This window comes from Taudactylus pleione, unplaced genomic scaffold (assembly GCF_031769625.1).
Source record: "Taudactylus pleione unplaced genomic scaffold, aTauple2 ptg000123l, whole genome shotgun sequence".
In the NCBI taxonomy this organism is placed as follows: Eukaryota; Metazoa; Chordata; class Amphibia; order Anura; family Myobatrachidae; genus Taudactylus; species Taudactylus pleione.
In genome coordinates, this window is record NW_028284525.1 from 1,225,746 (window position 1) to 1,243,872 (window position 18,127).

The following is an 18,127-nucleotide window of genomic DNA, read 5'->3' on the forward strand; positions in this document are numbered from 1 at the left end:
CCCCTAACCTCTCATTCTATCACCACACCCTCTCACATAACACTCCCCCTAACCTTTCATCCTATCACCACACCTTCTCACATAACACGCCCCCTAACCTCTCATCCTATCACCACACCCTCTCACATAACACGCCCCCTAACCTCTCATCCTATCACCACACCCTCTCACATAACACGCCCCCTAACCTCTCATCCTATCACCACACCCTCTCACATAACACGCCCCCTAACCTCTCATCCTATCACCACACCCTCTCACATAACACTCCCCCTAACCTCTCATCCTATCACCACACCCTCTCACATAACACGCCCCCTAACCTCTCCTATCACCACACCCGCTCACATAACACGCCCCCTAACCTCTCATCCTATCACCACACCCTCTCACATAACACACCCCTAACTTCTCATCCTATCACCACACCCTCTCACATAACACACCCCCTAACCTCTCCTCCAATCACCACACCCTCTCACATAACACGACCCCTAACCTCATCCTATCACCACACCCTCTCACATAACACACCCCCTAACCTCTCCTCCAATCACCACACCCTCTCACATAACACGGCCCCTAACCTCTCTTCCTATCACCACACCCTCTCACATAACACACCCCTAACTTCTCATCCTATCACCACACCCTCTCACATAACACGCCCCCTAACCTCTCATCCTATCACCATACCCTCTCACATAACACGCCCCCTAACCTCTCATCCAATCACCACACCCTCTCACATAACACGCCCCCTAACCTCTCATCCTATCACCACACCCTCTCACATAACACACCCCCTAACCTCTCCTATCACCACACTCTCTCACATAACACGCCCCCTAACCTCTCATCCTATCACCACACCCTCTCACATAACATGCCCCCTAACCACTCATCCTATCACCACACTCTCTCACATAACACGCCCCCTAACCTCTCCTCCTATCACCACACCCTCTCACATAACACGACCCCTAACCTCTCCAATCACCACACCCTCTCACATAACACGACCCCTAACCTCTCCTATCACCACACCCTCTCACATAACACGCCCCCTAACCTCTCATCCTATCACCACATCCTCTCACATAACACGGCCCCTAACCTCTCCTCCTATCACCACACCCTCTAACATAACACACCACTAACTTCTCATCCTATCACCACACCCTCTCACATAACACGCCCCCTAACCTCTCATCCTATCACCACACCCTCTCACATAACACACCCCCTAACCTCTCATCCTATCACCACACCCTCTCACATAACACTCCCCCCAACCTCTCATCCTATCACCACACCCTCTCACATAACACGCCCCCTAACCTCTCATCCTATCACCACACCTTCTCACATAACACGCCCCCTAACCTCTCATCCTATCACCACATCCTCTCACATAACACGGCCCCTAACCTCTCCTCCTATCACCACACCCTCTCACATAACACACCACTAACTTCTCATCCTATCACCACACCCTCTCACATAACACGCCCCCTAACCTCTCATCCTATCACCACACCCTCTCACATAACACGCCCCCTAACCTCTCATCCTATCACCACACCCTCTCACATAACACTCCCCCTAACCTCTCATCCTATCACCACACCCTCTCACATAACACGCCCCCTAACCTCTCCTATCACCACACCCGCTCACATAACACGCCCCCTAACCTCTCATCCTATCACCACACCCTCTCACATAACACACCCCTAACTTCTCATCCTATCACCACACCCTCTCACATAACACACCCCCTAACCTCTCCTCCAATCACCACACCCTCTCACATAACACGACCCCTAACCTCATCCTATCACCACACCCTCTCACATAACACACCCCCTAACCTCTCCTCCAATCACCACACCCTCTCACATAACACGGCCCCTAACCTCTCTTCCTATCACCACACCCTCTCACATAACACACCCCTAACTTCTCATCCTATCACCACACCCTCTCACATAACACGCCCCCTAACCTCTCATCCTATCACCACACCCTCTCATATAACACACCCCTAACTTCTCATCCTATCACCACACCCTCTCACATAACACACCCCCTAACCTCTCCTCCAATCACCACACCCTCTCACATAACACGACCCCTAACCTCATCCTATCACCACACCCTCTCACATAACACACCCCCTAACCTCTCCTCCAATCACCACACCCTCTCACATAACACGGCCCCTAACCTCTCTTCCTATCACCACACCCTCTCACATAACACACCCCTAACTTCTCATCCTATCACCACACCCTCTCACATAACACGCCCCCTAACCTCTCTTCTTATCACCACACCCTCTCACATAACACGCCCCATAACCTCTCATCCTATCACCACTCCCTCTCACATAACACGCCCCCTAACCTCTCCTCCTATCACCACACCCTCTCACATAACACACCCCCTAACCTCTCCTATCACCACACTCTTCCACATAACACGCCCCCAAACCTCTCATCCTATCAACACACCAACTCCAATAACACGCCCCCTAACCTCTCATCCTATCACCACACCCTCTCACATAACACGCCCCCTAACCTCTCATCCTATCACCACACCCTCTCACATAACACACCCCTAACTTCTCATCCTATCACCACACCCTCTCACATAACACCCCCCTTAACCGCTCCTCCTATCACCACACCCTATCACATAACACGCCCCCTAACCTCTTATCCTGTCACCACACCCTATCAGATAACACGCCCCCTAACCTCTCATCCTATCACCACACCCTATCACATAACACGCCCCCTAACCTCTCATCCTATCACCACACCCTCTCACATAACACACCCCCTAACCTCTCCTCCTATCATCACAGCCTATCACATAACACACCCCCTAACCTCCCATCCGATCACCACACCCTCCCACATAACACACCCCCTAACCTCTCATCCTATCACCACACCCTCTCACATAACACGCCCCCTAACCTCTCATCCTATCACCACACCCTCTCACATAACACGCCCCCTAACCTCTCATCCTATCACCACACCCTCTCACATAACACACCCTCTAACCTCTCATCCTATCACCACACACTCCCACATAACACACCCCCTAACCTCTCATCCTATCACCACACCCTCTCACATAACACGGCCCCTAACCTCTCATCCTATCACCACACCCTCTCACATAACACACCCCTAACTTCTCATCCTATCACCACACCCTCTCACATAACACGCCCCCTAACCTCTCATCCTATCACCACACCCTCTCACATAACACGCCCCCTAACCTCTCATCCTATCACCACACCTTCTCACATAACACGCCCCCTAATCTATCATCCTATCACCACACCCTCTCACATAACACGACACCCTAACACCCTAACCTCTCATCCTATCACCACACCCTCTCACATAACATGCCCCCTAACCTCTCCTATCACCACACTCTCTCACATAACACGCCCCCTAACCTCTCATCCTATCAACACACCAACTCCAATAACACGCCCCCTAACCTCTCATCCTATCACCACACCCTCTCACATAACACGCCCCCTAACCTCTCCTATCACCACACTCTCTCACATAACACGCCCCCTAACCTCTCATCCTATCAACACACCAACTCCAATAACACGCCCCCTAACCTCTCATCCTATCACCACACCCTCTCACATAACACGCCCCCTAACCTCTCATCCTATCACCACACCCTCCCACATAACACGCCCCCTACTCTCTCAACCTATCACCACACCCTCTCACATAATACGCCCCCTAACCTATCACCCTATCACCACACCCTCTCACATAACACGCCCCCTAACCTCACATCCTATCACCACACCTCTCACATAACACGCCCCCCTAACCTCTCATCCTATCACCACACCCTCTCACATAACACGCCCCCTAACCTCTCATCCTATCACCACACACTCTCACATAACACACCCCCTAACCTCTCATCCTATCACCACACCCTCTCACATAACACGCCCCCTAACCTCTCATCCTATCACCACACCCTATCACATAACACGCCCCCTAACCTCTCATCCTATCACCACACCCTATCACATAACACGCCCCCTAACCTTCTCATCCTATCACCACACCCTATCACATAACATGCCCCCAAACCTCTCGTCCTATCACCACACCCTATCACATAACATGCCCCCTAACCTCTCATCCTATTACCACACCCTCTCATATAACACACCCCCTAACCTCCCATCCTATCACCACACCTTCTCACATAACACGCCCCCTAACCTCTCATCCTATCACCACACCCTCTCACATAACACGGCCCCTAACCTCTCCTCCTATCACCAAACCCTCTCACATAACACACCCCTAACTTCTCATCCTATCACCACACCCTCTCACATAACACGCCCCCTAACCTCTCCTATCACCACACTCTCTCACATAACACGCCCCTTAACCTCTCATCCTATCACCACACCCTCTCACATAACACGTCCCCTAACCTCTCATCTTATCACCACACCCTCTCACATAACACACCCCCTAACCTCTCAACCTATCACCACACCCTCTCACATAACACGCCCCCTAACCTCTCATCCTATCACCATACCCTCTCACATAACACGCCCCCTAACCTCTCATCCAATCACCACACCCTCTCACATAACACGGCCCCTAACCTCTCCTCCTATCACCACACCCTCTAACATAACACACCACTAACTTCTCATCCTATCACCACACCCTCTCACATAACACGCCCCCTAACCTCTCATCCTATCACCACACCCTCTCACATAACACACCCCCTAACCTCTCATCCTATCACCACACCCTCTCACATAACACACCCCCTAACCTCTCATCCTATCACCACACCCTCTCACATAACACTCCCCCCAACCTCTCATCCTATCACCACACCCTCTCACATAACACGCCCCCTAACCTCTCATCCTATCACCACACCTTCTCACATAACACGCCCCCTAACCTCTCATCCTATCACCACATCCTCTCACATAACACGGCCCCTAACCTCTCCTCCTATCACCACACCCTCTCACATAACACACCACTAACTTCTCATCCTATCACCACACCCTCTCACATAACACGCCCCCTAACCTCTCATCCTATCACCACACCCTCTCACATAACACGCCCCCTAACCTCTCATCCTATCACCACACCCTCTCACATAACACTCCCCCTAACCTCTCATCCTATCACCACACCCTCTCACATAACACGCCCCCTAACCTCTCCTATCACCACACCCGCTCACATAACACGCCCCCTAACCTCTCATCCTATCACCACACCCTCTCACATAACACACCCCTAACTTCTCATCCTATCACCACACCCTCTCACATAACACACCCCCTAACCTCTCCTCCAATCACCACACCCTCTCACATAACACGACCCCTAACCTCATCCTATCACCACACCCTCTCACATAACACACCCCCTAACCTCTCCTCCAATCACCACACCCTCTCACATAACACGGCCCCTAACCTCTCTTCCTATCACCACACCCTCTCACATAACACACCCCTAACTTCTCATCCTATCACCACACCCTCTCACATAACACGCCCCCTAACCTCTCATCCTATCACCACACCCTCTCATATAACACACCCCTAACTTCTCATCCTATCACCACACCCTCTCACATAACACACCCCCTAACCTCTCCTCCAATCACCACACCCTCTCACATAACACGACCCCTAACCTCATCCTATCACCACACCCTCTCACATAACACACCCCCTAACCTCTCCTCCAATCACCACACCCTCTCACATAACACGGCCCCTAACCTCTCTTCCTATCACCACACCCTCTCACATAACACACCCCTAACTTCTCATCCTATCACCACACCCTCTCACATAACACGACCCCTAACCTCATCCTATCACCACACCCTCTCACATAACACACCCCCTAACCTCTCCTCCAATCACCACACCCTCTCACATAACACGGCCCCTAACCTCTCTTCCTATCACCACACCCTCTCACATAACACACCCCTAACTTCTCATCCTATCACCACACCCTCTCACATAACACGCCCCCTAACCTCTCTTCTTATCACCACACCCTCTCACATAACACGCCCCATAACCTCTCATCCTATCACCACTCCCTCTCACATAACACGCCCCCTAACCTCTCCTCCTATCACCACACCCTCTCACATAACACACCCCCTAACCTCTCCTATCACCACACTCTTCCACATAACACGCCCCCAAACCTCTCATCCTATCAACACACCAACTCCAATAACACGCCCCCTAACCTCTCATCCTATCACCACACCCTCTCACATAACACGCCCCCTAACCTCTCATCCTATCACCACACCCTCTCACATAACACACCCCTAACTTCTCATCCTATCACCACACCCTCTCACATAACACCCCCCTTAACCGCTCCTCCTATCACCACACCCTATCACATAACACGCCCCCTAACCTCTTATCCTATCACCACACCCTCTCACATAACACACCCCCTAACCTCTCCTATCACCACACTCTTCCACATAACACGCCCCCAAACCTCTCATCCTATCAACACACCAACTCCAATAACACGCCCCCTAACCTCTCATCCTATCACCACACCCTCTCACATAACACGCCCCCTAACCTCTCATCCTATCACCACACCCTCTCACATAACACACCCCCTAACCTCTCTTCCTATCACCACACCCTCTCACATAACACACCCCTAACTTCTCATCCTATCACCACACCCTCTCACATAACACGCCCCCTAACCTCTCTTCTTATCACCACACCCTCTCACATAACACGCCCCATAACCTCTCATCCTATCACCACTCCCTCTCACATAACACGCCCCCTAACCTCTCCTCCTATCACCACACCCTCTCACATAACACACCCCCTAACCTCTCCTATCACCACACTCTTCCACATAACATGCCCCCAAACCTCTCATCCTATCAACACACCAACTCCAATAACACGCCCCCTAACCTCTCATCCTATCACCACACCCTCTCACATAACACGCCCCCTAACCTCTCATCCTATCACCACACCCTCTCACATAACACACCCCTAACTTCTCATCCTATCACCACACCCTCTCACATAACACCCCCCTTAACCGCTCCTCCTATCACCACACCCTATCACATAACACGCCCCCTAACCTCTTATCCTATCACCACACCCTCTCACATAACACACCCCCTAACCTCTCCTATCACCACACTCTTCCACATAACACGCCCCCAAACCTCTCATCCTATCAACACACCAACTCCAATAACACGCCCCCTAACCTCTCATCCTATCACCACACCCTCTCACATAACACGCCCCCTAACCTCTCATCCTATCACCACACCCTCTCACATAACACACCCCTAACTTCTCATCCTATCACCACACCCTCTCACATAACACCCCCCTTAACCGCTCCTCCTATCACCACACCCTATCACATAACACGCCCCCTAACCTCTTATCCTGTCACCACACCCTATCAGATAACACGCCCCCTAACCTCTCATCCTATCACCACACCCTATCACATAACACGCCCCCTAACCTCTCATCCTATCACCACACCCTCTCACATAACACACCCCCTAACCTCTCCTCCTATCATCACAGCCTATCACATAACACACCCCCTAACCTCCCATCCGATCACCACACCCTCCCACATAACACACCCCCTAACCTCTCATCCTATCACCACACCCTCTCACATAACACGCCCCCTAACCTCTCATCCTATCACCACACCCTCTCACATAACACGCCCCCTAACCTCTCATCCTATCACCACACCCTCTCACATAACACACCCTCTAACCTCTCATCCTATCACCACACACTCCCACATAACACACCCCCTAACCTCTCATCCTATCACCACACCCTCTCACATAACACGGCCCCTAACCTCTCATCCTATCACCACACCCTCTCACATAACACACCCCTAACTTCTCATCCTATCACCACACCCTCTCACATAACACGCCCCCTAACCTCTCATCCTATCACCACACCCTCTCACATAACACGCCCCCTAACCTCTCATCCTATCACCACACCTTCTCACATAACACGCCCCCTAATCTATCATCCTATCACCACACCCTCTCACATAACACGACACCCTAACACCCTAACCTCTCATCCTATCACCACACCCTCTCACATAACATGCCCCCTAACCTCTCCTATCACCACACTCTCTCACATAACACGCCCCCTAACCTCTCATCCTATCAACACACCAACTCCAATAACACGCCCCCTAACCTCTCATCCTATCACCACACCCTCTCACATAACACGCCCCCTAACCTCTCCTATCACCACACTCTCTCACATAACACGCCCCCTAACCTCTCATCCTATCAACACACCAACTCCAATAACACGCCCCCTAACCTCTCATCCTATCACCACACCCTCTCACATAACACGCCCCCTAACCTCTCATCCTATCACCACACCCTCTCACATAACACGCCCCCTACTCTCTCAACCTATCACCACACCCTCTCACATAATACGCCCCCTAACCTATCACCCTATCACCACACCCTCTCACATAACACGCCCCCTAACCTCACATCCTATCACCACACCTCTCACATAACACGCCCCCCTAACCTCTCATCCTATCACCACACCCTCTCACATAACACGCCCCCTAACCTCTCATCCTATCACCACACACTCTCACATAACACACCCCCTAACCTCTCATCCTATCACCACACCCTCTCACATAACACGCCCCCTAACCTCTCATCCTATCACCACACCCTATCACATAACACGCCCCCTAACCTCTCATCCTATCACCACACCCTATCACATAACACGCCCCCTAACCTTCTCATCCTATCACCACACCCTATCACATAACATGCCCCCAAACCTCTCGTCCTATCACCACACCCTATCACATAACATGCCCCCTAACCTCTCATCCTATTACCACACCCTCTCATATAACACACCCCCTAACCTCCTATCCTATCACCACACCTTCTCACATAACACGCCCCCTAACCTCTCATCCTATCACCACACCCTCTCACATAACACGGCCCCTAACCTCTCCTCCTATCACCAAACCCTCTCACATAACACACCCCTAACTTCTCATCCTATCACCACACCCTCTCACATAACACGCCCCCTAACCTCTCCTATCACCACACTCTCTCACATAACACGCCCCTTAACCTCTCATCCTATCACCACACCCTCTCACATAACACGCCCCCTAACCTCTCATCTTATCACCACACCCTCTCACATAACACACCCCCTAACCTCTCAACCTATCACCACACCCTCTCACATAACACGCCCCCTAACCTCTCATCCTATCACCATACCCTCTCACATAACACGCCCCCTAACCTCTCATCCAATCACCACACCCTCTCACATAACACGGCCCCTAACCTCTCCTCCTATCACCACACCCTCTAACATAACACACCACTAACTTCTCATCCTATCACCACACCCTCTCACATAACACGCCCCCTAACCTCTCATCCTATCACCACACCCTCTCACATAACACACCCCCTAACCTCTCATCCTATCACCACACCCTCTCACATAACACACCCCCTAACCTCTCATCCTATCACCACACCCTCTCACATAACACTCCCCCCAACCTCTCATCCTATCACCACACCCTCTCACATAACACGCCCCCTAACCTCTCATCCTATCACCACACCTTCTCACATAACACGCCCCCTAACCTCTCATCCTATCACCACATCCTCTCACATAACACGGCCCCTAACCTCTCCTCCTATCACCACACCCTCTCACATAACACACCACTAACTTCTCATCCTATCACCACACCCTCTCACATAACACGCCCCCTAACCTCTCATCCTATCACCACACCCTCTCACATAACACGCCCCCTAACCTCTCATCCTATCACCACACCCTCTCACATAACACTCCCCCTAACCTCTCATCCTATCACCACACCCTCTCACATAACACGCCCCCTAACCTCTCCTATCACCACACCCGCTCACATAACACGCCCCCTAACCTCTCATCCTATCACCACACCCTCTCACATAACACACCCCTAACTTCTCATCCTATCACCACACCCTCTCACATAACACACCCCCTAACCTCTCCTCCAATCACCACACCCTCTCACATAACACGACCCCTAACCTCATCCTATCACCACACCCTCTCACATAACACACCCCCTAACCTCTCCTCCAATCACCACACCCTCTCACATAACACGGCCCCTAACCTCTCTTCCTATCACCACACCCTCTCACATAACACACCCCTAACTTCTCATCCTATCACCACACCCTCTCACATAACACGCCCCCTAACCTCTCATCCTATCACCACACCCTCTCATATAACACACCCCTAACTTCTCATCCTATCACCACACCCTCTCACATAACACACCCCCTAACCTCTCCTCCAATCACCACACCCTCTCACATAACACGACCCCTAACCTCATCCTATCACCACACCCTCTCACATAACACACCCCCTAACCTCTCCTCCAATCACCACACCCTCTCACATAACACGGCCCCTAACCTCTCTTCCTATCACCACACCCTCTCACATAACACACCCCTAACTTCTCATCCTATCACCACACCCTCTCACATAACACGCCCCCTAACCTCTCTTCTTATCACCACACCCTCTCACATAACACGCCCCATAACCTCTCATCCTATCACCACTCCCTCTCACATAACACGCCCCCTAACCTCTCCTCCTATCACCACACCCTCTCACATAACACACCCCCTAACCTCTCCTATCACCACACTCTTCCACATAACACGCCCCCAAACCTCTCATCCTATCAACACACCAACTCCAATAACACGCCCCCTAACCTCTCATCCTATCACCACACCCTCTCACATAACACGCCCCCTAACCTCTCATCCTATCACCACACCCTCTCACATAACACACCCCTAACTTCTCATCCTATCACCACACCCTCTCACATAACACCCCCCTTAACCGCTCCTCCTATCACCACACCCTATCACATAACACGCCCCCTAACCTCTTATCCTGTCACCACACCCTATCAGATAACACGCCCCCTAACCTCTCATCCTATCACCACACCCTATCACATAACACGCCCCCTAACCTCTCATCCTATCACCACACCCTCTCACATAACACACCCCCTAACCTCTCCTCCTATCATCACAGCCTATCACATAACACACCCCCTAACCTCCCATCCGATCACCACACCCTCCCACATAACACACCCCCTAACCTCTCATCCTATCACCACACCCTCTCACATAACACGCCCCCTAACCTCTCATCCTATCACCACACCCTCTCACATAACACGCCCCCTAACCTCTCATCCTATCACCACACCCTCTCACATAACACACCCTCTAACCTCTCATCCTATCACCACACACTCCCACATAACACACCCCCTAACCTCTCATCCTATCACCACACCCTCTCACATAACACGGCCCCTAACCTCTCATCCTATCACCACACCCTCTCACATAACACACCCCTAACTTCTCATCCTATCACCACACCCTCTCACATAACACGCCCCCTAACCTCTCATCCTATCACCACACCCTCTCACATAACACGCCCCCTAACCTCTCATCCTATCACCACACCTTCTCACATAACACGCCCCCTAATCTATCATCCTATCACCACACCCTCTCACATAACACGACACCCTAACACCCTAACCTCTCATCCTATCACCACACCCTCTCACATAACATGCCCCCTAACCTCTCCTATCACCACACTCTCTCACATAACACGCCCCCTAACCTCTCATCCTATCAACACACCAACTCCAATAACACGCCCCCTAACCTCTCATCCTATCACCACACCCTCTCACATAACACGCCCCCTAACCTCTCCTATCACCACACTCTCTCACATAACACGCCCCCTAACCTCTCATCCTATCAACACACCAACTCCAATAACACGCCCCCTAACCTCTCATCCTATCACCACACCCTCTCACATAACACGCCCCCTAACCTCTCATCCTATCACCACACCCTCTCACATAACACGCCCCCTACTCTCTCAACCTATCACCACACCCTCTCACATAATACGCCCCCTAACCTATCACCCTATCACCACACCCTCTCACATAACACGCCCCCTAACCTCACATCCTATCACCACACCTCTCACATAACACGCCCCCCTAACCTCTCATCCTATCACCACACCCTCTCACATAACACGCCCCCTAACCTCTCATCCTATCACCACACACTCTCACATAACACACCCCCTAACCTCTCATCCTATCACCACACCCTCTCACATAACACGCCCCCTAACCTCTCATCCTATCACCACACCCTATCACATAACACGCCCCCTAACCTCTCATCCTATCACCACACCCTATCACATAACACGCCCCCTAACCTTCTCATCCTATCACCACACCCTATCACATAACATGCCCCCAAACCTCTCGTCCTATCACCACACCCTATCACATAACATGCCCCCTAACCTCTCATCCTATTACCACACCCTCTCATATAACACACCCCCTAACCTCCCATCCTATCACCACACCTTCTCACATAACACGCCCCCTAACCTCTCATCCTATCACCACACCCTCTCACATAACACGGCCCCTAACCTCTCCTCCTATCACCAAACCCTCTCACATAACACACCCCTAACTTCTCATCCTATCACCACACCCTCTCACATAACACGCCCCCTAACCTCTCCTATCACCACACTCTCTCACATAACACGCCCCTTAACCTCTCATCCTATCACCACACCCTCTCACATAACACGCCCCCTAACCTCTCATCTTATCACCACACCCTCTCACATAACACACCCCCTAACCTCTCAACCTATCACCACACCCTCTCACATAACACGCCCCCTAACCTCTCATCCTATCACCATACCCTCTCACATAACACGCCCCCTAACCTCTCATCCAATCACCACACCCTCTCACATAACACGGCCCCTAACCTCTCCTCCTATCACCACACCCTCTAACATAACACACCACTAACTTCTCATCCTATCACCACACCCTCTCACATAACACGCCCCCTAACCTCTCATCCTATCACCACACCCTCTCACATAACACACCCCCTAACCTCTCATCCTATCACCACACCCTCTCACATAACACACCCCCTAACCTCTCATCCTATCACCACACCCTCTCACATAACACTCCCCCCAACCTCTCATCCTATCACCACACCCTCTCACATAACACGCCCCCTAACCTCTCATCCTATCACCACACCTTCTCACATAACACGCCCCCTAACCTCTCATCCTATCACCACATCCTCTCACATAACACGGCCCCTAACCTCTCCTCCTATCACCACACCCTCTCACATAACACACCACTAACTTCTCATCCTATCACCACACCCTCTCACATAACACGCCCCCTAACCTCTCATCCTATCACCACACCCTCTCACATAACACGCCCCCTAACCTCTCATCCTATCACCACACCCTCTCACATAACACTCCCCCTAACCTCTCATCCTATCACCACACCCTCTCACATAACACGCCCCCTAACCTCTCCTATCACCACACCCGCTCACATAACACGCCCCCTAACCTCTCATCCTATCACCACACCCTCTCACATAACACACCCCTAACTTCTCATCCTATCACCACACCCTCTCACATAACACACCCCCTAACCTCTCATCCTATCACCACACCCTCTCACATAACACGCCCCCTAACCTCTCATCCTATCACCACACCCTCTCACATAACACGCCCCCTAACCTCTCATCCTATCACCACACCCTCTCACATAACACACCCTCTAACCTCTCATCCTATCACCACACCCTCTCACATAACAAGCCCTTTAACCTCTCATCCTATCACCACACCCTCTCACATAACACGCCCCCTAACCTCTCATCCTATCACCACACCCTCTCACATAACACACCCCTAACCTCTCATCCTATCACCACACCCTCTCACATAACACACCCCCTAACCTCTCCTCCTATCACCACACCCTCTCAAATAACACGCCCCCTAACCTCTAATCCTATCACCACACCCACTCATAACACGGCCCCTAACCTTTCCTCCTATCACCACACCCTCTCACTTAACACACCCCTAACTTCTCATCCTATCACCACACCCTCTCACATAACACGCCCTCTAACCCGTCATCCTATCACCACACCCTCTCACATAACACGCCCCCTAACCTCTCATCCTATCACCACACCCTCTCACATAACACACCCCTAACCTCTCATCCTATCACCACACCCTCTCACATAACACGCCCCCTAACCTCTCATCCTATCACCACACCCTCTCACATAACACGCCCTCTAACCTCTCATCCTATCACCACACCCTCTCACATAACACGCCCCCTAACCTCTCATCCTATCACCACCTCTCACATAACACGCCCTCTAACCTCTCATCCTATCACCACACCCTCTCACATAACACGCCCCCTAACCTCTCATCCTATCACCACACCCTCTCACATAACACTCCCCCTAACCTCTCTTCCTATCACCACACCCTCTCACATAACACACCCCTAACCTCTCATCCTATCACCACACCCTCTCACATAACACGCCCTCTAACCTCTCATCCTATCACCACACCCTCTCACATAACACGCCCCCTAACCTCTCATCCTATCACCACCTCTCACATAACACGCCCCCTAACCTCTCATCCTATCACCACACCCTCTCACATAACACTCCCTCTAACCTCTCATCCTATCACCACACTCTCTCACATAACACGCCCCCTAACCTCTCATCCTATCACCACACCCTCACACATAACACACCCCTAACCTCTCATCCTATCACCACACCCTCTCACATAACACGCCCCCTAACCTCTCATCCTATCACCACACTCTCTCACATAACACGCCCCCTAACCTCTCCTCCTATCACCACACCCTCTCACATAACACGCCCCCTAACCTCTCCAATCACCACACCCTCTCACATAACACGACCCCTAACCTCTCCTATCACCACACCCTCTCACATAACACGCCCCTTAACCTCTCATCCTATCACCACACCCTCTCACATAACACACCCCCTAACCTCTCCTATCACCACACTCTCTCACATAACACGCCCCCTAACCTCTCATCCTATCACCACACCTTCTCACATAACACGCCCCCTAACCTCTCATCCTATCACCACACCCTCTCACATAACACGCCCCCTAACCTCTCATCCTATCACCACACCCTCTCACATAACACGCCCCCTAACTTCTCATCCTATCACCACACCCTCTCACATAACACTCCCCCTAACCTCTCATCCTATCACCACACCCTCTCACATAACACACCCCTAACCTCTCATCCTATCACCACACCCTCTCACATAACACGCCCCCTAACCTCTCATCCTATCACCACACCCTCTCACATAACACTCCCCCTAACCTCTCATCCTATCACCACACCCTCTCACATAACACGCCCCCTAACCTCTCATCCTATCACCACACCCTCTCACATAACATGCCCCCTAACCTCTCATCCTATCACCACACCATCTCACATAACACGCCCTCTAACCTCTCATCCTATCACCACACCTTCTCACATAACACGCCCCCTAACCTCTCATCCTATCACCACACCCTCTCACATAACACTCCCCCTAACCTCACTTCCTATCACCACACCCTCTCAAATAACACGACCCCTAACCTCTCCTCCTATCATCACACCCTCTCACATAACACACCCCCTAACCTCTCATCCTATCACCACACCCTCTCACATAACACGCCCCCTAACCTCTCATCCTATCACCACACACTCTCACATAACACACCCCCTAACCTCTCATCCTATCACCACACCCTCTCACATAACACGAACCCTAACCTCTCATCCTATCACCACCTCTCACATAACACGCCCCCTAACCTCTCATCCTATCACCACACCCTCACACATAACACACCCCTAACCTCTCATCCTATCACCACACCCTCTCACATAACATGCCCCCTAACCTCTCATCCTATCACCACACTCTCTCACATAACACGACCCCTAACCTCTCATCCTATCACCACACCCTCTCACATAACACGCCCCCTAACCTCTCCAATCACCACACCCTCTCACATAACACGACCCCTAACCTCTCCTATCACCACACCCTCTCACATAACACGCCCCCTAACCTCTCATCCTATCACCACACCCTCTCACATAACACGCCCCCTAACCTCTCATCCTATCACCACACTCTCTCACATAACACGCCCCCTAACCTCTCATCCTATCACCACACCTTCTCACATAACACGCCCCCTAACCTCTCATCCTATCACCACACCCTCTCACATAACACGCCCCCTAACCTCTCATCCTATCACCACACCCTCTCACATAACACACCCCTAACCTCTCATCCTATCACCACACCCTCTCACATAACACTCCCCCTAACCTCTCATCCTATCACCACACCCTCTCACATAACACGCCCCCTAACCTCTCATCCTATCACCACACCCTCTCACATAACACGCCCTCTAACCTCTCATCCTATCACCACACCTTCTCACATAACACGCCCCCTAACCTCTCATCCTATCACCACACCCTCTCACATAACACTCCCCCTAACCTCTCATCCTATCACCACACCCTCTCACATAACACGCCCCCTAACTTCTCATCCTATCACCACACCCTCTCACATAACACGCCCCCTAACCTCTCATCCTATCACCACACCCTCTCACATAACACGCCCCCTAACTTCTCATCCTATCACCACACCCTCTCACATAACACGCCCCCTAACCTCTCATCCTATCACCACACCCTCTCACATAACACACCCCCTAACCTCTCCTATCACCACACTCTCTCACATAACACGCCCCCTAACCTCTCATCCTATCACCACACCCTCTCACATAACATGCCCCCTAACCACTCATCCTATCACCACACTCTCTCACATAACACGCCCCCTAACCTCTCCTCCTATCACCACACCCTCTCACATAACACGACCCATAACCTCTCCAATCACCACACCCTCTCACATAACACGACCCCTAACCTCTCCTATCACCACACCCTCTCACATAACACGCCCCCTAACCTCTCATCCTATCACCACACCCTCTCACATAACACACCCCCTAACCTCTCCTATCACCACACTCTCTCACATAACACGCCCCCTAACCTCTCATCCTATCACCACACCTTCTCACATAACACGCCCCCTAACCTCTCATCCTATCACCACACCCTCTCACATAACACGCCCCCTAACCTCTCATCCTATCACCACACCCTCTCACATAACACGCCCCCTAACTTCTCATCCTATCACCACACCCTCTCACATAACACTCCCCCTAACCTCTCATCCTATCACCACACCCTCTCACATAACACACCCCTAACCTCTCATCCTATCACCACACCCTCTCACATAACACGCCCCCTAACCTTTCATCCTATCACCACACCCTCTCACATAACACGCCCCCTAACCTCTCATCCTATCACCACACCCTCTCACATAACATGCCCCCTAACCTCTCATCCTATCACCACACCCTCTCACATAACACACCCTCTAACCTCTCATCCTATCACCACACCCTCTCACATAACACACCCCTAACCTCTCATCCTATCACCACACCTCTCACATAACACGCCCCCTAACCTCTCATCCTATCACCACACCCTCTCACATAACACGGCCCTCTAACCTCTCATCCTATCACCACACCCTCTCACATAACACGCCCCCTAACCTCTCATCCTATCACCACACCCTCTCACATAACACACCCCTAACCTCTCATCCTATCACCACACCCTCTCACATAACACACCCCCTAACCTCTCCTCCTATCACCACACCCTCTCAAATAACA